The sequence below is a fragment of the Pleurodeles waltl genome, chromosome 3_1 (genome assembly GCF_031143425.1).
Source record: "Pleurodeles waltl isolate 20211129_DDA chromosome 3_1, aPleWal1.hap1.20221129, whole genome shotgun sequence".
Lineage (NCBI taxonomy): Eukaryota > Metazoa > Chordata > Amphibia > Caudata > Salamandridae > Pleurodeles > Pleurodeles waltl.
The window spans coordinates 487,221,115-487,246,258 of NC_090440.1; positions in this window are offsets into that span (position 1 = coordinate 487,221,115).

Below are 25,144 nucleotides of genomic sequence, written 5' to 3' on the forward strand. Positions count from 1 at the left end.
TCTAAGCTGCATCACCATCACCTTTTCTTTCAACCTTTTCTGCTTTGTCTCAATCTCATCACTGCAGTATTTGGCATAATTCAACACTTCGTCGATCGACTTTGACTGCCAACAAATCAAATGCATTTTAATCATCTGGCTGATCTCGGGTCTCAACCCTTCCACAAATCTGAACACAAAATGGAGCATGTCCTTTGCCTAAATCGTTTCCGTGCCACTGTAATTTTTAAACGCTTTCAACAATCTCTCACAATACGCATGTATTGACTCTTTAACTTCTTGTGCCGTTCTGTCAATCCTCTGCCAATCCACATTTTTCGACGCAACCTTTGTTTTAAAGTGCTCAATCACCTTATGGTATAAACTCATTACCGTAGGTGATGGTGCACCTGTGTCCCTATCTCTTTCTGGTTCACTTGTCGGCCAACCTACGGCCCTCTTACAATCTTCCCACAAATCTGCTGGAACCACAATTTCGAATAAGGTGTTCAGGCCTTCCCAAAGACATTTTGCGAGTTTCACAAATCTCTCTGTTTGTTGATACCATTCGATCGGTTTCTTTCTTAATTTAGGGGAATCATCCGTAAAGGATTGAACATCGCACCTGTGCCACGGTACATGTACAAGTTTTCCCCCTGCTGTTTCTCTCATTGGCAATATGGTTATCAGGTCGTCATTCTGTTGAGCTTTTTAATTCCGATCTGGGGTACTTTCTTTCTTTTTGTCCTTTTTCTTAACCCATCTACTTTCCCACTTGTCTAAACATCTCCAGACCTGCGCGCTCTGCAGTATCTCCTTAAGGTGTGTTTTCATCCCTGCAGATCTCATGTGTTCAAAATCTTTTGTCTCAAAGTCTAGCCTGTAACTTCTGGTCAAGTGTTTAGTCTTACCTATATCGATCTCGTTTCTGTCTGCGATTTCTTGTAACTTTTTATGTACGCTGCTTACTTCTCTTGTAATCCTAGGGCACATGTATCTCAGCTCTTCTTCTGTGTATGATTCTAACCTGTTCAGACCCATTGTTCCCTCTACTAGTTCGTCTGCTTCCATGCCCAATCTTATTTTATTCAGGTATTCTTCTCCCTTCCCACGGGGTGTACTCTGTGGGGAGTTCAGACTGTTGAACCATTGTGTTAGCTGTTGTGCGTTCAGTCCCATCAATGTAGCACTTACATCAACTGCTACCGTTGGTTGCTGTAACACTTCAGTTTTTGAAGTTAGCGATACTATTAGTGGTGGATTTGACCTTACCACAGTTGACAGAGCACAAATTGGAATTGGACTAAATTCCGACAAAGACCCAGATCCATTTGGCAGTGTTCCTACCGGAGTCGTTTCTGGAGTGTTTTCTATGCATCTCCTCCCTGTCTCATTTTGTGTCATTACGCCTTGATCGCATACGTTTGGGTTTGCCTGTATATACAATGGCACTGGTGGACCTACAGTGATAGGCAGAGATATTGCATCTCTAACTGGCTCTCTGTTACTCGAGTGTACCTCAGCACTTCTTGTACCTGCTTTTGAGGCATCAAAATTTGTGTTGATTCGGCTTGAATCAATGTTGGTCTTTGATAATTCTGTCCTCCCTGCGCCATTAAATCAGAAGTCATTCCCATATTATGCTCATCCCAGCAGCGCCTTTAAACCTGCGGCTGATAATTATCGACAGGATTCAATTTAGGCACGTCAGGATATATCCTCTGAATTTGTGGTATTTGTGGTGGAAAGGGCATATCGGAACTGCTCTGCCTCTGTGATATTCTCAAATCCGGTGTCACATTACCTTGTATTGATTCTGGAGGGGCAGTACTAGTGCTTGAGCCTTTTTCGCTTTCCACATACGGTGGCGGGCGATCATTTAACAATTGTATAATGAACTCCTCATCATCTGACTCGTCTGATCTTTTCGAATTTCTGTTGTTTTCTCAATCTCTGGACTGACTCCTGTTTGTTTTATAGGTAGCTTTCCTTCCTTCCGTCTCTGCTTCATCAGTAATTTCCGGAAACAATTTAATTCCCTGCAGTACGTCTGATCTCCAAACCTTTTGTGTACTATCCCATCTAGCATCCGCTAGTGTCTTTTCTACTTTTCTTATTCTTGTCTCAAATTTCTTTTGTTGTTGGTTTCTAGCTATCTGCTCCCAAATTGCTAATGCCTCAAACTGTGCTGGTCTTGGAGGTACTTTCATGTCGTATAGCGCGAATCTTAGATTCTCCAAAACTCTTAGATTAAATGACCCATGGAGAGGGAACGCTACACTTCCATGTTTTTCTGTTAATTTGCACCATTGCTTTAACCAAAGACATGGGGCGACACCCTTTTCTTCAATCACGATGTAAGCTGGTGTACCCTCAGGCGGTGTTTCTTCTCCCACATTTGCTTTAATATATACATCTCACCTCAAAGCACTCTTAAATGCTTTGAAAAATTTAATCTTTCTGTCTTTTATTTTTCTAAAATATGTAATTAATAAGTGACTTTAATTCCCGGAATACTCTTCGCTTGCCTTTCCCCACCAGTTGCGCTTCACGGACTGCGTCCAATCCGTGCGCGACCCTTCTCACCAACTAACCTATCCCAGCGCGGCTCCTAGTGACGTCACACTCACACACTGCGGCTGACAAAGTCCCGTGGCTTGTCCTCTTTCATTCAACTGCACTCAAAAACTAATTTCCGCACTATCGCGAGCACTAACCAAAAAGAAGAAAACAAATCTGTTGGTTTACTACAGGAAGGGTAATACAATCGCTTCAGAAACCTTAGGGATTTTTCACTAGCCTCGGCAGTTATCCCATCTTTCTCGGTTTCCCGCTCTCGCAAGCAAAATTTGACCCGCAAACTTTACTCTCAACTGATCAATGAACTATTCTAGTGCACCTTAGAATTCGTCAAATCTCAAAGTCGAAAATGTTCTTTCATTCCTCAATATTCATACTGACTAGTTGACCACGCCGATCAACCTATTAAACCGAACAGATTACCACATCAATCAAGTGTCTCATACACTTTTCAACATACTCCGGAATCTCTTGACCTCGCAGGGCCCGTCTCAACATCAACAACCACGTGGACAATTTTTCCTGCACAAAGCGCTACACACATGTGAAGTTCGACGACTTCCCTACTCTCACACTTTGGAGTAACACTCCTCTAAAATCTCTTAACTGGAGTTCGTAACCCCCTAAAATCCTCACAAACTTCTCAATTAATCTGCAGCAATAAGCTGTGCAAGCGCAAAACTCTAACTTCTCTCATACCGTCACTAGAAACGTCAGAAACATTCTCACACCTCAATTTCCTCCATTCGCAAGCTCCGAGATTCTGGGAAAGTCATTGGGTATTTAGGGCATCAACATCTCTCCAACTTGTTTCATCAAAGAAAATTCTAACTTGACTCCGTCTATTGTTTGGATGCGGTCCAAAAGGGCGTAACCATCCTCTGCTACCATCTACTGATAACGCGTCCAGCCCTTATAAATTACCTGTACCTGGACACGTTGGAGGTCGGTGAACCTTTTAGCCGAGTTGGGCTCTCCTCGTCCTAGAATAGTCGGATCGCTTAAACCAATAATCAATAACTATTGTAATCAATACCCAATGCTCAATTTACTAGATCAAACAACACATTAAAATCAATAACAATCGGTATTTTGACACACCATGACCTTTCAGTCATGAATAACCACACCAGTTTATTAAAAGTTAATGAGTTTATTCCCCTATATTAACAAAGCTAAAACAATATATATGAGTCTCAAAATCAAATGATATATGTATACGAACATTACTAGCTGTCCATAAAGGCGAAAGAAATGCAATCTACGCAAAATCTGAATTATAATACACTCGGTTATAGCAATGCAAATCACTAATATGAGTAATTGAGTTTGACTAATTGCATACATCGGTCAGCGTGACAAAATTTCAATTCAACATGGTGCGTCAAGTGAATACCTCGACTATTCTCTAATTAGCATTGGCATGTGGGACTTCATGTAAAACTAATTTAGTCAACACAAATTTGGAAAACTTCTAGCTTGGGCCCTATCAAAATAGCAGTTGGTACCTAAAGGGAAAAACACAATGCATAATACAGTTATCCTTTCATAATTACCAAATACAATCAGCATTCAAGAAAGTCTTCGTCCTTCAGGTACTGGTTCGATCAGCATGGGGCAGATTTCAAAGGGGCAGAGTTAAGGGCAATTTCCTTGCAGCAGCAAGGAGAATGGGGCAACATGGGCAAGACGGGGCAAGTTAAAGTTAAAGTCTCTAGGGTGAGAATTCTTAAAGTCTCTTTCTCTGGAATAGAGAAAAGGGCATCAAGATGTCATTTAAAATGACGTCTGGCATTTGGCTTCAAAGATAGCATCAAGGAAAATGGCTGACTTCTCTTTGTCCAGTGGGTTTAAGTAAGAAACATTCCAAATTCTTCAGAGTCTTTCATTGGAGGGTTCAGAGGGTGGCTTCAATTTGACCAATGAATAGTGTCTTTCTCCTAGTACTCATTTATGCATACATTGTCCTTGGAGCCTTGGAACACAAGTTGCAACAAAGTTTGCCAATTATTTCGGTATCAGTGCTTTTATTGTCCGCACCTGCAGAAACTGACCTTGCATCAAAAGGGATGAAACCATCCTAGCACGAAACCTTGAGATAAGTGTATTAGTCATTTCTACTGGAAAAATACAACCTTTAAATGAAATAATATGTTTTTGTTAGTGCAAGTGAAAACCACGCCGTTGAATTTGAGACCAGGCAACTAGGCCAAAGCCTCTACTAAATTTAAGCTAAGCATAAAACAGTTTCAATCAAGAAAATCATAGAACACATCAGCAATTATGACGGATTACTACATTTTTCAATTCTTCATGATTAATTAAGCTCGTTTATAATAATGGCGAACTACTCCGAGGGCACAATTTCCCACGTATATTATTTTTCTTTGCTAAAATCACACTTCCTTATACGATTTTGATTATATGATATATGAATATTTGTTAGTCCTTCTTTTTCTGCGTCATCACCTTCCACTAATGAAAGCAAGCCAATTCTAATAGGCTATTAGCTTTGTAAATTCCTAACCGGACTTTTCTTGCCACATAAACTGAAAAGTAAAACAGATTCACCTAAGCGAGCCAACAGCCTCCATAAGCGCAAAGCAAACACACAAAAGGAAACGCAATCTCCCTTGCAGTGAAACATATTGGCAGAAGTGCAATTAACCATGTGACCAGCAAAAGTGCAAATATCCATGTAACATGGTCATGTGATGCATAGCGCTCTACTACTGCCCACCATGGAGCCCAGAGACGACAGGTGATCAAGCACTATTCCCACATGAACACAGGGCAAAGGAAGAGATGCCCCCTGGACCAAACAGACAACCAGAGAAAGGAAGACGGGAATCCCCTGCAGAAGAAGAACAACCCCAGGAGGCCACAACTTTGTCAAACACCTCGGGAGCCGACCCCAGACTGAACAAAAGAACACCAGCTCCGACGCCAACGGAAACACAGGGACCAGTGGCGGCTGCCACTGAAGAGGGGCGTCGGGCGGGCTAGGGAGCGAAGGGACAGAGGGGTGTGGGTCACAAAACAATAAATAAAAAAAATAAAAAAAACACTTACCTTTGAGGGGAGACGAGTTCGTCTCCCCTCCGCCCTTTTCCCGGCTGCGCAGGCTCCCAGGCGCTTTACAATAAACTAGCAAACTGTATGTTACTTACGTTTTTTATATATATATATAACAGTAACACTGTGTAAATAGCACTAGTAATGGGAATGCAGCGCCTCCAGATACGATTGGCCCTGATATCATCGGGGACCTTGCTAAGACTAGATTCCTTTGTCCAAGGGTCACCAAGGTCCTGCCTTTATCAGCCGGTATGGCCTTCCTCCAAGGGTGGTTTCTACACAGGGCAGGTCATTATATTGGCAGATGCACATGGCGCATGCCACGCATTGTTGTTTGAACGGCCTGGGCTGGCTCAGTAGCTCTGTTGTTCGAGGCCGGTCCATTAATGTAACAGGGATACGTGATGTGTTTTGTCACTTTACTTACATTGTAACCAGTTTATGCTGGTTCCATTTGTCAAAAATAAACAAATAAATAAACTTACTTCACTGAGCTTTGTGAGAAGTCCTCAGTTTGTATGACAAACTAGGTCATTTCTCCTTTTGCAGGAACCCCAGAAGAGGTGATAGCCTGAGGCACGCGCTCTGTTCATGTTACTATTTTATCGTCAATATAATAACATGGAGCGCTACGAGACCTTACTATTGAGCTGTGCAATTATCTGTAACAAAATGTAACTCGTAAGCATTCCTGTGTGTGCTTTGAGGCAATATGTGTTTTTACCGTACAAAGTTGTACGTTTCTCTTTCACTTTAACAATTAGCTTCAAATGCAAAAGTTTCTATCAAATGCTAACAGGACTGTGGCAACAACGCTCCTGCTGTCTTATCTTGTTCCTCTGCAGGGAGGAGACTACACACTGATGCTGGACAGAAGGATGTAAGGAAATCGCCGCCTCTAGGAAACACTTTTATAGCTTTTCACAAATAAAACGAGTTACAACTATTAGCAGTTGTAAACTCCCAACCGGACTTTTCTTGCCACATTGAATGGAAAAAAACAGCACGATCACGCTGCTACAGTTCACTTGTAACAAAACCTATCGGCAAAAGTGCAATTATCTACGTAACCGGCAAAAGTGCAATTAATTATGTAACAGGGTCGATGTTATGCAGCGCACTCGACTTCTGCCAAGTGAGATCGCGCTGCAAACAAAGATAAAAAGTAGTCCACAAACCTGACGGGAAACAGCAAGCCTCGCATGTTTTCAGTACTTGGCCGCTGAGCTCGAGGAGGGCTAACCAGCAGAAAAGGCATGACGAATGCGTGCCATTCACTAATGAAAGCAAGCCGATTCTAGCAGCCAAGCTCACAAACCAATGAAATACACTGACGTGACGTGGACGGGGCTCCGAGCCCTTTTCTAATTCCTAAAGCGTCTCACTAGCGATACGCATGTGCAAGTGCATGCGACGCAGGCTCAGCCCTAAAAACTTGGAAACAGGTTGCACTAGAACATTAAGAGGTTTATAAAAATCAATTGTAGAACCATTGGAAAGTGAAACTACAAGCCTTATATCATAGAGCGGTTGAGAAGTGACAGAAAGCAGTAAGCTTCTTAAATGGTATCACCCACGCTCACAAAGCGATCCACAACACCGGACCAGCCTACCTAAACAACAGACTCAGCTTCTACACCCCCACCCGTCAGCTCTGCTCCTCTAACCTCGCCCTCGCCTTCGTCCCCCGCAACCGAAGAAAGACCTCCGGCGGCAGATCCTTCTCATACCTTGCCGCCAAAACCTGGAACACCCTCCCCACCAACCTGCAACAGACTCAAGACTTACTCACCTTCAGAAGACTCCTCAAGACATGGCTCTTCGACCAAGTAACACCAGCTCCCCCCCCCCAGCGCCTTGAAACCCTCACGGGTACGTAGTGCGCTTTATAAATCCAATAATTGATTGATTGATTGATTGATTATCACATTAGTGTTGGGAAGTGACGTTACTGTTCCGATGAAGGTATCATATGATTCCTCATATGTGAAAATATAATACCATGAAAATGTCACTGTATGTCTCAATAGTCCGAATATGGTACAATTAAGTCAGTTAAAATTATATGCAGAAATTCACGTAAAATTTCATTTTATATAGCATTCAGCCATTTGTGTTTACACTCACAAGTCGTAAATGAGAAAAATTGTAGATATGAACAATTAAGGTATATTAAAATCTAAACGCAATTATAAAATAAACAGTAAGGCAGAAAGACAAACCTAAGAGGGATTTATATTAGTGTGGTATTAAAATGAAGCAAAAAAATACTTATTCAATCACCGCTGCTTAACTTCCATCAACAACTTCTAGTAAAGATGTAAAATGTATGTAGACTTAAAAAGCAATTTTTACAACACAACTAAGAATGTTATTATGGTCCAATTAAAAGTATCATGGGGGGCATAGACAACAATCGTAGCTGCATAATCTACCAGGGCTCCGCTGCATTCTTTTCATAAACCAAGGGGACTGGCACCTTTATCGTCTTTTGGCTTGAATTTGGTCTGGTCCATGGCCAATGGGACTAGGGGCACCAAGAGAGGTACCGTGCATATCCTATACTAGTCGGCTAAGTGGCGGCACTGACTGGGGCCTGCTGCATGTAAAAGCCGAGGTGCAGCCTGCCCCACACAGACGATGACCTGCTTGGCAGAAGGAGCCGAGCTCGCAACTCAAGTTGTGAGGACGAGCTGGGGGCCAGGAAATAACAACAGCTACCTGAACATCGACAACCACCCGTCTGCCTGATTCCAACATGGGGATCTTGTAGAGGAGTGGCCCTGGCCTCATCTGACAGCGTTCTACTAAGGAGACACCTCCTGCAGTAGCAGTGACGGAGTGCCTAGACCCAGGTGCTGTGACTCCAGACTCATTGACTGCATGGAAGATCTCCTCCTTTGAACGGGCAAGAGTGTAAACCCCCGGCTGCCCAGCGCTCTCTGCCACCATGCCCTGCGATCCCCAGTGCTGTGGCAGTTACGGCCATATCAGGTGGCTGAGGCCTACCCCAGTGAAATGCTCCCTTGAGTCCCATGTATAAAACTGGGGACCAGGAGCTTTGCCAATGAGATGCACCCAAAGAGATGGAGGCCGGTTTCTTATGACCTAGGGGGCTCACCTACATATCCTGCACATTAGAGCCCACTCCATAGGCAGCAGTAGATTGGGGAATTGGGCTCTTGTTAAACGGGAGCTCCTGCAGTGACAAAACTGTGCTGGGCGGCAGAGGAATTACCCCCCGCCCCAGCACTGCTATTGTTGTGGGTTAGCTAGTGGCGAGATGCAAGATTTGCTTGCTTTCCTACGGCCTGCTAGAGGACACAGTCCAGCACTCCTCCCCTCAAGCCACCTAACGTGGCACCCAGCTGCAGTCTAAATGCCTTCGAAATAGGCACAATTAAATAGGGTGTTGAGCTACATTCAACAGGCGTAAACAAGGGATTATTGTATACCCATCTCGCAAGGGACACTATGGCTCTGACCAAAGAAGACCTCATTTTCTCCCTTAAAGACTTCAACAAAGAGCTGCAGGAGGAGATAGGGGCAGATCTCACCACTTCGCTTGAAGCTCTCATGTACAATCTTAACTCAACAACAAGATGTAGACCCAGAGGGTGATCGAACTCTTGACCTTGATACTATTCTTTCTTTCTTTAGTTTACTTTATTCGGTGCAAAAAGACCATAAAAGACATAAAATAAATAAATAACATTACAGATTTCACAGTCATAAAAATTTCTAAAAACGTTGTTAATACATTTTCGGAACACCATAAGCAGCATGTATAAAATTTAGCACAGCCTGGATTATGTCCATATTTCCCAAGTCGTGTAAATGGGAGTAAGCAAGTTGGCTAGTTCTAATACTGTTAGACTGAAATAGTGGAAGTAAAAACCTTTTTCTTGGAGCAGTATATAAAGTGCAAAAAAGCATAAAATGTAATGTGCTTTGAGATGTCTTTCCATCGCAGCAACAAGGAGGAAGGTTCTTAAACCAGGTTCCAGCAACTGGAAATGCTACCAGATAGTGTAAGGTATTTAGACGTAGTCTTGTGAGTAAAAACCTTTGTCGCTCATGATAAATGATGGTCAGATACAGCTTTCGTTGAAGTTGTGGTGTCTCATAACTTATCCATGGTCTCATTGAACTAAAGGCTGGGTCCATGTCCTGATTTTTCTGCCAGAATATGTCTTTAACCTTCTTAATGTCCTGTCTTGTTAAAGTATCTGGTTTGAGGAAAAAAGCTCCTAATCCTAATGATAGGAGAGAAAAATAAACATATCTAAGCCAGGGTATATCTAGAAATCGTGACAGGAGAAGACAATCCTGTATCACCTTTCTACATAGAAGCGCTTTAGGCTTAGTCCAGATTTTTACCCACAGTATAAGAGGTTGAAGTTTTATATAGCTTGATATGTATCTTAAACCTACTTCTTTATGACAGAACTTTACTGGTGTAGATTGGGGGACTGATAGTAGCCTTCTTAGAAATGTATTTTCTATAATCTGAAGCCCTGTACATTCTGCAAGCCCCCAGACCCCAGCTTCAAATGTCGCGATAGACTTCTTGCAAACCTAAAAACAGCTTCAATGGTTTTTTGGAATTGTATTGAGCGTATATTAACTAAAAACTTCCAGTTAAAATCAATAGGGACCCCCAGATACGTAAAATGTGGGACCTTAAGTATCTCATGCCCATTTAAAGTAAATAATTTCGTTTTTGCTAGTTTAGGACCGCACTTCATGACAAATGACTTAGTTCTGTTAAATTTAAGCCCAAGGTTCCTCATAAAGGTATTAAAGCACTCAATAAAATCTGGAGGCCATTTGCTGTCCTTGAGATTAGTACTGCATCATCCGCATATAAAAGTACAGGGATTGGAGAGTTATTGATAACTGTGGAATCTTTCCCTAATTCACAGAGAAATTTCTTCAGCCCATTTATATACAGGAGAAAGAGGAAAGGGGCAAGAACACATCCCTGTCTGACCTCATTTTGTGAGGGGAATTTCTCTCCTCCCGGGAGTAACGGACCCGAGCCTCTGTGCAGGCATGAAGTTTACTAAGTAATATAACTATGTCTTTATCCACACCCATACCCAGCATTACCTTCCACAGTTTCTCCCTACTAACTATATCAAAGGCGCAGGAGAGATCCATAAATGCTAAGTGTATACAGCCCCTTTTAGCTTTAGTATATTTCTGGACTATAAATGTAAAATTAAGAGTTTGTTCTACTGTGCCCACCCCTGGGCGAAAGCCAAATTGTATTTCTGAGAGGGAGTGAGTATCAGTCGCCCACTCTTCTAGTTTATTTAAAATTACTCGGCCTAAAATTTTGACTGAACTGTCCAGCAAAGAGATTGGGCGATAGCACAGAGGGTCTGCCCTATCACCCTTCTTGAAAATCGGGACGATGATCGCTTCTTTCCAAGAGTCTACTAGAGGGCCTACCACAGCCGATCTCATGACATTGGTTAGCAGTGGACCCCAAAAATCTGGAAGTGCTTTATATAAGTCAGCAGGAATTCTGCCTGGACCTTGATACTAAATGTCATAGCTTGGAACAGCAAGTTACCCAGCTGGAGGACTCCTCGAACTAACTCAGGAACCAATTACATGCCACCCTTCTGAAATGTGAAGATTTATAGAATCATTCATGGTGAGACAACATTCGACTTCGGAACCTGGAGGTCCGGACTCGGAGGCGTTTGTAGTGGGCATGTTCTCTGAGCTTCTGGGAGATGATCAGAAAAAGGTCAAACTGGATCAAGTCCACTGGGTTGGTGCAGGAAAGTACCATCTTGCCTGGCATGTTACCCCCATATTTCACTGTATATATGTTGTTTTAGTCTATGTGTCACTGGGACCCTGCCAGGCAGGGCCCCAGTGCTCATAAGTATGTGCCCTGTATGTGTTCCTTGTGTGATGACTAACTGTCTCACTGAGGCTCTGCTAACCAGAACCTCAGTGGTTATGCTCTCTCTGCTTTCCAAATTGTCACTAACAGGCTAGTGACCAATTTTACCAATTCACATTGGCATACTGTAACACCCTTATAATTGCCTAGTATATGGTACTGAGGTACCCAGGGTATTGGGGTTCCAGGAGATCCCTATGGGCTGCAGCATTTCTTTGGCCACCCATAGGAAGATCTGACAATTCTTACACAGGCCTGCCAGTGCAGCCTGAGTGAAATAATGTCCACGTTATTTCACAGCCATTTACCATTGCACTTAAGTAACTTATAAGTCACCTATATGTCTAACCTTCACCTAGTGAAGGTTGGGTGCAAAGTTAGTTAGTGTGTGGGCACCCTGGCACTAGCCAAGGTGCCCCCACATCGTTCAGGACAAATTCCCCGGACTTTGTGAGTGCGGGGACACCATTACACGCGTGCACTGTACATAGGCCACTACCTATGTACAGCGTCACAATGGTAACTCCGAACATGGCCATGTAACATGTCTAAGATCATGGAATTGTCAGCCCAATGCAATTCTGGCATTGGGGGGACAATTCCATGATCCCCCGGGTCTCTAGCACAGAACCCGGGTACTGCCAAAGTGCCTTTCCGGGGTCTCCACTGCAGCTGCTGCTGCTGCCAACCCCTCAGACAGGTTTCTGCCCTCCTGGGGTCCAGGCAGCACTGGCCCAGGAAGGCAGAACAAAGGACTTCCTCTGAGAGAGTGTGTTACACCCTCTCCCTTTGGAAACAGGTGTCAGGGCTGGGGAGGAGAAGCCTCCCCCAGCCTCTGGAAATGCTTCGATGGGCACAGATGGTGCCCATCTCTGCATAAGCCAGTCTACACCGGTTCAGGGATCCCCCAGCCCTGCTCTGGCGTGAAACTGGACAAAGGAAAGGGGAGTGACCACTCCCCTGACCTGCACCTCCCAGGGGAGGTGCCCAGAGCTCCTCCAGTGTGCCCCAGACCTCTGCCATCTTGGAAACAGAGGTGTTGCTGGCACACTGGACTGCTCTGAGTGGCCAGTGCCAGCAGGTGACGTCAGAGACTCCTTCTGATAGGCTCTTACCTCTCTTAGTAGCCAATACTCCTTCCTAGGTAGCCAAACCTCCTTTTCTGGCTATTTAGGGTCTCTGCTTTGGGAATCTCACCAGATAACGAATGCAAGAGCTCATCAGAGTTCCTCTGCATCTCCCTCTTCACCTTCTACCAAAGGATCGACCGCTGACTGCTCAGGACGCCTGCAAAACCCCAACAAAGTAGCAAAGACGACTACTAGCAACCTTGTATCGCTTCATCCTGCCGGCTTTCTCGACTGTTTCCAGGTTGTGCATGCTCTGGGGGTAGCTTGCCTCCTTTCTGCACCAGGAGCTCTGAAGAAATCTCCTGTGGGTCGACGGAATCTTCCCCCTGCAACCGCAGGCAACAAAAGACTGCATCACCTGTCCTCTGGGTCCCCTCTCAGCACGACGAGTGTGGTCCCTGGAACTCAGCAACTCTGTCCAAGTGACTCCCACAGTCCAGTGACTCTTCAGTCCAAGTTTGGTGGAGGTAAGTCCTTGCCTCCCCACGCTAGACTGCATTGGTGGGTACTGTGTGATTTGCAGCTGCTCCGGCTCCTGTGCACTCTTCCAGGATTTCCTTCGTGCACAGCTAAGCCTGGGTCCCCGACACTCTAACCTGCAGTGCACAACCTTCTGAGTTGTCCTCCGGCGTCGTGGGACTCCCTTTTGTGACTTTGCATGTACTCCTGTTCACTCTTCTTCTAAGTGCCTGTTCAGGTACTTCTGCGGGTGCTGCCTGCTTCTGTGAGGGCTCCCTGCCTTGCTCGGCGCCCCCTCTGTCTCTTCATTCAAGTGGCGACATCCTGGTCCCTCCTGGGCCACAGCAGCATCCAAAAACCCTAACTGTGACCCTTTCAGCTAGCAAGGCTTGTTTGCGGTCTTTCTGCGTGAGAATACCTCTGCAAGCTTCTTCATGATGTGGGACATCCATCCTCCAAAGGGGAAGTTCCTAGTCCTCTTCGTTTTTGCAAAACACCAAGCTTCTTCCATCCGGTGGCAGATTCCTTGCACCCTCAGCTGGCATTTCCTGGGCTCCTGCCCACTCTCGACACTGTCGCAACTCTTGGACTTGGTCCCCTTGTCTTACAGCTACTCAGGTCCATAAATCCACTGTTGTTGCATTGCTGATGTTCGTTTTCCTTGCAGAATCCCCCTATCACGACTTCTGTGCTCTCTGGGGGTTGTAGGTGCACTTTACACCTACCTTACAGGGTGTTGGGGTGGGCTATTTTTCTAACCCTCACTGTTTTCTTACAGTCCCAGCGACCCTCTACAAGCTCACATAGGTTTGGGGTCCATTCGTGGTTCGCATTCCACTTTTGGAGTATATGGTTTGTGTTGCCCCTATACCTATGTGCTCCTATTGCAATCTATTGTAACTTTACACTGCTTGCATTACTTCCTTTTGCTATTACTGCATAATTTTGGTATTGTGTACATATATCTTGTGTATATAACTTATCCTCATACTGAGGGTACTCATATAGATACTTTTGGCAGATTGTCATAAAAATAAAGTACCTTTATTTTTAGTATATCTGTGTATTGTGTTTTCTTATGATATTGTGCATATGAAACCAGTGGTATAGTAGGAGCTTTACATGTCTCCTAGTTCAGCCTAAGCTGCTTTGCCATAGCTACCTTCTATCAGCCTTAGGTGCTAGAAACACCTCTTCTACACTAATAAGGGATAACTGGACCTGGCACAAGGTGTAAGTACCTCTGGTACCCACTACAAGCCAGGCCAGCCTCCTACAGTTGGTCCACTGGGTTGGTCCACTGAGGCCTGGAGAGGGAGACGACCCTGTGATGTCCTAGTGAAAGTACATTACTTTAAGGTGAAAGACTCCAAGGAGCTACATGCTCCATATTTCATGAAATTGCCCCAGCCACACTGGCCCCAACAACTACAATATTGACGTCACAGACAAACTAGGCCAAGAATTCATCATTTGTCCTCTCCTTCGAATACCAAAAGAAGACACAGCACTTCATGGACCTCACGGACCTGACAGAAGCGGTGCCCCTGTTGAGGTATTGACTCCTGAACACCTTGGTCCTGAAAGGGAGCAGGAGGGGCCATCCAGAAGCTCTGCAACAGGCACCAACAAGGGACAATGGCTCTCACAGCAACAAATGAATCGTCAGTGGAAGCAATGGGCCCAAAGCTGAATCCTGATGGCTACAACTCCATATCTTGTCCTGAGCTCTAGGGCAACTTTGGTTTAAGTATTTGACTGTTATTTGTCTAAATAAGGTGCACCGCCAGAACAGCAGGCCTGCAGCTAATGTATTTGCTATTTGATCACTTACAGGACTGCACTGCCTCTTAGGGGCAGCCAGCTTGACAGTGGGATGGTAGGTGCTCCTCTATATGATTAGGATTACTGTTTGCTGCCAGCTTGCCTTGAACTTACGAAACCTAAAATAGAATGCTTTAGCTGTTCATGACCTAAACGCCTGAACCTATGCAATCTGCAGCTAAAATGCAACTTTGTTAGGTAACTAGAGTCCTGAACATCACTTTTTTATTGTTTCTGTTTTCAAGGCATGAGTGGGAAACGTTTGATGCACCATGAGGAAAGCAGTGGGTGGGGTAATGGGGGACTGGATGGAGAATTTTCAACTCTTAAATGTTCAGTGCAGGCAGGACAGGGCTAAACATTATGGTTGATTTGTGGCCTCAGAGTGAGATTATTCAAATGGTGACGCTACGGTATAGACTGCATTGACGTGGAATGTTAAGGGTCTAAGTTCTCCACTAAAAGTCATACATTGAGACATCATATAATAGAATTACATAAAACACATCTTAAACGTAGTGATGACCATAGGCTTCACCATAAAGCAAATCCCCTGATTTACAGATCTTCTGACTCCACTAAGTACTATGGGGCGGCTATTTTATTTCACTCCTCATTAAAGTTCAACCAATGGGCTGCAAATCCTACGACGAGGAGAGAAAGTCATAGTTAAAGGTAACATAGCTGGCCGGATCTCTACAATTGCTTTCGTCGGTGCTCCCAACACTAATCAGGCTGCATTTGTTCAATCATTTCTAACCCTCTTAGGGAGTTTTGCAGAGAGAGAGATCATCCTAATCGGGGATTTCAATCTTACATGGGACCCGGAGTAAGATAGCACCCATTCACCTAGATCCCTTACTGGGATCTTCTCTAAAGCTCTGAAGCAAGCTATTTTATCAGTACGTTTGGTAGATGCCTTGAGAACCACTCACCCTGTAACTCAGGATTATATTTTTTTCATACTCACATTGCACATACTCCTGGGTTGATTATACATTTATAAGTCAATCACTGGAAAACTCTGTTGTGGAGACCAAATTTCACTCCATCTCACTTTCTGACCATTTCCCCGTAGAGCTTAAATTAGAATGGGCTGCCCCAATGCTCAGGCTTTGTAGGTGTTTTTTTCCTGGGTCCCTCACTGGAGATCTCCTTTGTCGGGAAAAGCCCCGTGAGGATACTAATCTGTCCACCCTGCGGGTCACCTTTAAGGCAGTTATCAGAGGGACATGTATCTAATTTCTATCTACTTTAACAAAATAGAAAACCCAGGACAGGCTAGCGCTCGAGGCCGAACTACAATTGGCAGAACAAGCCCGTAAGGTCTCTCCAACTTTGACATTACAGAGGAAAGTTACAGCACTCAGGGGAAAACTTAAAGCAATCTACACAAAGAGGGCAGAGTTTACTCTGCTACTCCTTAGCAAAATTACATCTGATCAGGGGAATAAGGTGGGCTCGCATCTAGTATGACATCTCAGGGCCAAACATGAAAAGGAATACATTGGCCTCATTAATCAAGAGACTGGGGGCAGCTACATCACAGGAGGGTAAAACACAGGCTTTCCATGATTTCTAGAAACACCTATACACATCTGAGTCTTTGGGGGAAAAGGCACAGCTGGATTACCTAGCTGGGGTAGAACTGCCTCAAGTGACAGTTGATCAAAACAAGATTCTGGGAGGCCCAACTAGGGATGATGAAGTCCAAGCTGCTGTTGCTGCCCTTGCAAATTGCAAATGGCCTAGGTCTGATGGATTTATAAGATCTTCATCTCTGATTTGGTGCCCCATTTAAATACATAGCTACTGCCCAAAAGGACACACATTCAATGAGTGAGGCACTGATATTGGCCATCCTGAAGCCTGGAAAGAAGGCTACTAAAAATGTATTCCGGCAGTTCTTCTGGCACTGGATGCTGTTAAAGCTTTCATCTGGGTAGATTGTCCTTCCTCTTCCATAACCTTCACAGATTCGGCATTGGTGAACTATTCATAGCTATGGTCCAGGCCAATTACACTAGCCCGCATTGGCGAGTACTGGTGAAAGGAGTGTGCTCAGACCTCTTCAGCTTAGAATGAGGCCCAAGACAGTGGTGTCTGTTTTCCCGTTCTTATTTATGTACCCTTAGTATAGAACCCAAGCAGTAAACGTGAGAGCTATGCAATGCATCCAAGGCCTCCCATTCAGATCTGTTCACAGACAATGTGTTACTCTCTCTTATTTCCCCTCAGGCATCTCTAGTGGCTTAACAAAGTGGCAGGCTATTGTATCAATCTACACAAGTCCTTTCTTTTGAATCTGACTCTGTCCACCCTGAGATGGAGGTACTAGTAGGATCCGCCGCTTTTAATTGGGCTAAAAAAGATCTCACCTACTTGGGGATCAAGATCACCCACAGAGTGTCCAATCTGAATCATGCAAATTACCCTCCGCTTCTCCAACAACTTAAAGCAGACTTTAAGAGATAGGCAACCATGTACATATCTTAGCTGGGCCGCGTTCATGCATTTAAAATGACTGTCTTACCAAGGGTTCCATATCTTTTCCATAGACTTCCCATTGAGCTAGAAAGAAAACTTCTCTTGGTTTCTGCTGTCTGGTAAACTGATTTCTCTGGCAAGACTGAAAAGCCTGATTCCCTTAAAAGGTATTGTGCTTACTGAAAGACTCTGGTGCTCTGGCCCTGCCTGACTTTCAACTATATTAGAAGGCTGAACAACTGAGGGTAGTATACAAATGGTCATTGAGAGAATCCGACAAACATTAACTCCATATGGATAGGGCAGATATATATGGGATACTCTATAGTAGCTGAAGTCAGCCCAGCCCATCATGCTTATATTAGTACGCCCACAAAAAAATGACCCTTAAAGTGTGGGATGAAGTGAATCGATCTGCTGTGTGGGCTACTTTTCCCTCCCCTTTTACCGCTATACACTTTAATCTGTCATTTGCACCTGCACTCACGCCAGGCCCTTTTGATCATTGGAGGGAGGGAGGCTGTCTCACTGTATCTGATTTATTACATGGATGGGACATCAACACCTTTGAAAACTGACAACAGGATTTTGATCTTCCGCTCTAAGAGATGCCACTATACTCAACGAAAACATTGGATACTTCACCCAGAGTGGAGGTTAGCTGCCACAATGGGAACGCTCCTCAGTTGAGACAGTAAGGGAGGCAGTGGATCCTAGAGTTGCATCTCATTCCTTTAGTTTCTATTGCTCACTACTTCCACCACAACTAGACCAGCCATATAGATTTTTGGGACAGCTTACTTGAGGAAACGATCCCAGAGAACAACCGGTGGAAGCTTTGGAGGAACATCCCCAGATTTAAACACTCTATGGAAATGAGGGAGGCCCATTATAGAGTACATTTTGACTAGGATCTATACCCTACCAAGCTTAAAAAAAATCTACCCGACTGCAATTGAGCTCCGTTGGAGGGGATGCAGGTTACTTAGAGATTTTCTACACATTGCCGAGTTATTTGCCCTTTTTGGTCTGGACTACTAGCCCAGATTAAGGACATACTGGGATACTCGCTTCCATCTATGTCAGGATTTACCCTTTTGGGACTGAGAAATGAAACCTTTAAATGCCAAACCTCTGGTGACTGGTCAATTCTGCGGCTGTGCCTGGGGGCGGCCAAGAAAGAGGGCCTGATTTAGAAGTCGGCAGAGGGGAATACTCTATCAGGAACATGACGAATATCACGTCCAACGCATTAAGATCTCATGATATCCTATGCGGATTGTAATACGGCGGACGGGAGTATTCACTCCACCGACTTCTAAATCAGAGCCAGACTTGGATGCCTCTTGGAAGAAGACTGAAGTGCCCTCGGTGTCCAAGTGCAGTGCATGGCTATGGCAAGCCCTAACGGTGGAGAGAATGGCTTATATTCTTTTTAATAATGATAGGGGTATCACTCTACTGCTGAAAAGAAAAAATTGCACACCCATTGGCTTGCGCTGTCCACACTCACTCTCCAAAATATTCACTTTGGAGGAAAAAAAACAAAAGGTCCAGATGAAATCCATCCCATAGCTTTAATGTGAAATGCACTAAGCAAGAAGAAGTGATGCAATTAATCATCATTTGACAGGTGTTTGCAAATAAGTACACTAGCTTAAGTGGCTTATAGCTAAACATGCAGTACACAGCCTGGCCGACTGAAGAACTTCCTAAAAACCACAAAATACAAACATCCAGTGAAGGCAATATTAATCTTTCAATGGATGAATTTTTTCAATTGTGGACATAGGTTTAGAATGGCTTAAAATGGACATCCGTAATATCCACATTGGAGAGTTGAAACTATTCATTTAGCCTTTGCTTCAATAAGGTTTTCACTGAATCACTTTTAGTAACTTTTTGAATTATATGTTATATTTTCACAGCATGGTGCACAATGTTGGAAGAAAGTGTGTTACTGGTTAGCCTATCTAGTGACTGTAAGCCTTCAAACAAGTGAGTTAAAGCTGGTAGATGAGCTATCAAGAATGTCAATTACTCCTCTCCTGCCATCCATCCATCCATCCATCTGTGAATCCTTGTCTCCCATGAATCCATCCATGCATCGACCCACTTTTCAAGCCACACATGTAAACATATAAACTCCCTATTTAGTGAAGAAGCATTTTCTTGAAAATACCATGTTTATGGCTCTGTCCATGATAGTCTCTTAGAATAAGGTGTTAAATGGGTGTACCTTTTAGACCACACACTTAAGTACAGTCCCCATGATTTTATGGAAAGGAGAAATGTTCCTTATGATTTGGCAGTTACAAATCATGAGATGCAACTTGTCATCAGCTTGCCGCACCGTCAAAGCTTGAACATTGAGTGACAGGACCAGATGTCCCATCCTGCTCTACAGGGATTGAAGTGCATTTCCTAACGTCTAGCTGCTGGTGTCACAGCACAAAACTGCTTTGGGTCTGCATATCTTCCCATTCCTTATTTAAGGGACCAAATAGGTATACTGAGTGCACAGTTCTGCTTATCCCTCTTCCCACCATCTCCGACACAGCTCCCACTGACATTTTGACTGGCCGAACATCTTTTTTCCCCAAAGAGTTTGATGAATTTCAGGTGTTGCCCTGCCATTATATCTCTCATAAATTGGAAGAGCTGGATCTTCAAGTGTTTCGAAGTGTAGGGGTGCGTGTTCTGTGCCTCTTTGGTGATTTGTAGAGTTGGCTGTCACATTGTTACTTTTTTAAGTATAAGTAAAAACTACAAAGCACATCTTTCTTGATCCTCTGTCAAGGGCATGTGTGCACGAATTTACTATCTTTAGTGGAAGTTACGAACCACACATCTCCCTCAACATTTCAGTAAAAAAGCATATTGTGCTTGCAATAATGCCAAAGACTGTCAAGTATATTTGATGCTATTGTCATTGTTCGAAAACTACCTCAATCAAGTGGATTAAGCAGTGAGACACGTCCTTAAGAAATTGTTAATCCTTATTTTGTGAACGCGTAAATTTGCTTGGTTGAAAAGGGAAGCCATTTAGAATGTTAACTTTAATGGCACTTGGTGGTATTTGTATTTTCAAGCACCTTTTGTAAAGTTTATATACACTGCAAAATATATATTGCCAGAATTTAACATACAAAGAAGACACACAGCATATTAATGCTAGATTGTGAGCAGACCAAATACTTAATAAGCCTGGAAAACAAACAATACCTTCATTTTATTTTGTGTGGCATATAGGGGCTAAACTCACAAAGGGGCATATTTATACTCCGTTTGCGCCGATTGTGCGTCAAAAAATTTGACGCACAATCAGCACAAACGTTGCCCCATATTTAAACCCTGACGCCCGAGCCCACGGACGACAAAAATCCGCCGTGTGCGCCATTTTCTGGATGCGGCAACCCGCCCTGCATTAATGATATGCAGGGTAGGCGTTCCCGTCCAAAAAACGATGCACACAGCCGTGCGTCGTATTTATGCTTCCGGGCAAAAATGACTCTCAGCCGGGAGGCGGAGCAAAAAAATGACGCAAAGCCTGATGTGCGTCAAAATTTAACGCCTGGTTCAGGGCAGGCGTTAAAATGGGGCAAATACACCTGTATTGAATCAGAACACACAGAACAAACAACAGAGCAGAAGAGCAGCAGAGCAGCAACAGGGAGACATGGAGGTGATTTTTATCCAGCGTGCACGTAGACGCAGAGCCCTGCAGCAACAACAGCAGCTACAACAACAACAGCAGGGACCCCAAAGGCAGCGCAGAAGGCAGGAGAGGATATTCCGCCCAAGAACAACCCTGCATGGCCTCAGGGAACACGACATCATACAGAGGTACCGGTTGAACTGGCAGGCCATTCAGCAGCTGCTGCAAAACATTGAACAGCAGTTGGCCCCCACTTTGGTGACAGCCCGCACTATCCCAACAGAAACAAAGCTGCTTGCCGTACTACACCTGCTGGCAAGTGGCTCCTTTCAAACAACTGGTGCCCTGGTTGGCGGAATATCACAACCATCATTCTCCGCATTTCTGCCAAAAGTACTGGATGCCATCATTCGCCTGACACCCCTCCACATCTGCTTCCCTAACACACTGCAGAAGCAGCAGGAAACTAAACAGGGGTTCTACGCCATCAGTGGCTTCCCACACGTCCTTGGTGCAATCGACTGCACACACGTACGCCTTGTGCCACCTGCTGCAACAGAACACCTCTACCGCAACAAGAAGCACACACATTCAATCAACGTGCAGGCCATAGTCGATCACCAGGGATTGATCAGCAACATCGTGGCTAAATATCCTGGGAGTGTACATGACTCATTCATCTTCCGTCACAGCACCATCAACCAACACTTCCAGGATGGACGGTATGGCAATGGAATACTTGTTGGTAAGTACAGAAACCTACATATATACGCACTGCACAGCAACCCTCTAGGACACACAACACATACACCACAACAGCAACACCTAGACAGGAACACACTGAGGTCCTCACATCACTAGCCATGTTTCTTAACTCACCATTGAACCTGTCACACATTGGAATTGACTGTACAGCTTAATGTGAAGACATTAATGAGTGTGGTTGCCTAAATGTCACCTTGCAAATTGTAAGTGTCACAATAACCTTTACATTAATACATTGCATAAGTTTCAAAGGTATGGGATGTCCAGTGTACTTTGATATGAACGTGTTAACAACACTTTCAATTTTAACTCTGCATGGAACTATCATCTCACCCCCCGTGAAGACACACGGACACCTGTATCACAAGTCACAATGCTTGGGAGGACACACTCTATTGCAATTTCCAAAACATACTGCTGACAAACGGTTAGCAGACAAACACTTGCTCAGCCAAGGAAAAAACACAATGCAGAAGGTATAGCCTACAAGTATAGGTTGTCACATTAGTACACAAAAGAGTCACAGACAACACAAGACAACTACTGCCATTAAAGGTCTTTTCAATAGTGCCAGCTACATCTACATGATCCCATTCTGTGTTTCTCTTTCAGCTGATCAGGGGTATGGCATCCAGCCGTAGCTAATGACACCATTTGGGAACCCGACTACTGCTGCAGAGCGGGCATACAATGACGCCCATAAGAGGACACGCAGCATTGTCGAGCGGACCTTTGGGATCCTAAAGTCAAGGTTCCGCTGCCTTGACAACACTGGCGGTAGCCTACTATATTCCCCAGAGATGGTCTGTAGGATCATACTCACTTGTGCCATATTGCACAACATTTGTGTAAAAAGGAACATTCCCCTCCTGGAACCAGACCCATACATGCCTGAAGACGACAAAGAGGAGGATGCTGGCCTACAACAGGAGGGGGAACAACCAAACACGGCTGCTGGAGTGCGTAGGCGCCAACAGATTGTAAATAATTTATTTTCTTAATTTTGACTATCACCACTTAATGCACAAGTGTAAATAAACACAGATAACAAACACCACATCATGGTTTGGCCTATTCATTTCTGCCCACCTTTAGTTTGAAATAGCTGAAGAAGAATGTCGTCTCATTGAGCAACAATGACATAACAATCATCACACAAAAAATATACACCACAAATGTAATGGCCACCATACAATGGTCAAATACACACACCATGTAAATGACAGACATCCTGTACAGTTGACCTTTGAAGGGCAATAGCTGAGGACCACACATATGACTCACATACATGTAGGAAACATGGATCATCGCAGCAGATGGCACACAACTAAAACACCATCACTCAACTAGGGGAAAACAGGCCTCATACATCAGCCAGTTCACATGCTAATGCTTCAGGAACAGGAATGTAGTACTAGACTCTTGCCAACAGTAATTCCAACTACTTACTATCATTGCAATGACTATCTGTCACTAGAGTTACACATAAGCAGAACATACACAGCACAAGTGCTACACCTATGACAAGCATCCAGCACATCACATCTCATCTACATGTCAGCCCTTTTCTAAAAACAATACACACACTTGCAGCTGCTCACACCCCACCTGTCTGAAGAGGTCCCTGGAAGTCCGATTTGTGTACACTCAGATTCCCTCATCTACACACACACTCACAAGAGTCATCCAGTGTGCCACACCCTTTACTATGCCAACCATTGTCATACTACCATCTCACTGCATGGAACACAGCTCATATAATACACTGCCTTGGAGTTCATAAGGCCTGGTATCACCTGTAGATTGATTCTTCTGTGAAAGGTACTGTAGGCTATTTATCAGCTAATCCCATCTGACAGGACTAGTGAGACACAGATGGAGGCCACACCTGTGATCCCCTCCATGCACACCACCCAAATGTACATGCCCTGTCCCTGCAGATGCCTCCTACTGCATACATGTTTGAATGTGAGCCATTACATCATTAAGCTTTGACACTAATGTTGCCGTGTAACACTTTATCAGGGTTCATGTGTCACCTTCAAAGCAACACAGGACATACACAGTGTGACATCTCAACTGTCTAATGCTCCCTCTGACCAGTCCTAGTCAGAACACGTGATCATGTGATTACTGAAAGAGCTTGCACCTGATTGACCCAGCATCCTGTCAGCCTGACTGGCACCTGTCCGTGGGTCACTCTACAGATACCTGGGGTCCACCTATGGACCACACATGCTGTCCAATACCTTTTGTACCTCAGACAATAATTTGTCATTTGCCTCATCAATGTATACTCAAATACATAGTAGTGCATCATCTGACTGTCATTTGCATCAGATTTGTGACAGTGCCCATGAATAGGCAAATCTTGGCCCTTCCGTTGTCTGACCTTCATTAATGCCTAAACTTAAAAGTGTGACAGTGTACCAGGACCATAGTGTATGATGGTGTAAATGGCCTCCATCAAAACCAGCAACCTCAGATAATGTCCATGAAAAGTCAACACATATGAGGACCCTGACTGTTCAAAACTCTGAGTAACACTTTTTCAAATGATAAAGATGAGTCGTGTGTTGAATACCAGCCATTTACGTCTGCACAGAGGCTATGATGTTTCATGATACATTACCATCCACAGAGGCCAACTGGAGTACAAATGTGGCAATGACGCATGCCAGATCCAGACACCTGAGACATTCTCTCACTCAGCACAAAAAGGTTGCCCATTTGAAAGTCTCATTACACGTGTTCAGTGACAGGGTGGGACCATCCATGTGTAGGTGACCATGTCCTCAATGGCTTCTCTCTATTTTTTCTACAAACAATGCCCAATTGGAACAAGATTAGCTGCCACTAACTCATGAGGAGACCTGGAAGTTACAGTGACAACATACACCCTGACAGTTGATAGTGGATCTACATTGGACCACACATGTGCCATCCAATCAACAACATATTTGCAAGCAGCTGATCACAGTAGTGTCCCAGTTGGAACCTAGCAGGAATAATGAAACATGCCACTAAACCAGGTAATGCATAAAGGGCCACATACATCAACAACCTATTTGTCATCAGCACATGAGGAACATCGAGATTTTGCAAAAAATATGAATGCAAAATGGTATGTCAGATTGCTCCAAAGAATCAACAGGGCAAACGTCAAATGGGCAAATGGGATTATTGAATAGCAAACAGTGAATCATACCCTATGGGCTTCCATGAGCCTGCTGCTGCAGGTTTAGCATTACTGAATAAATG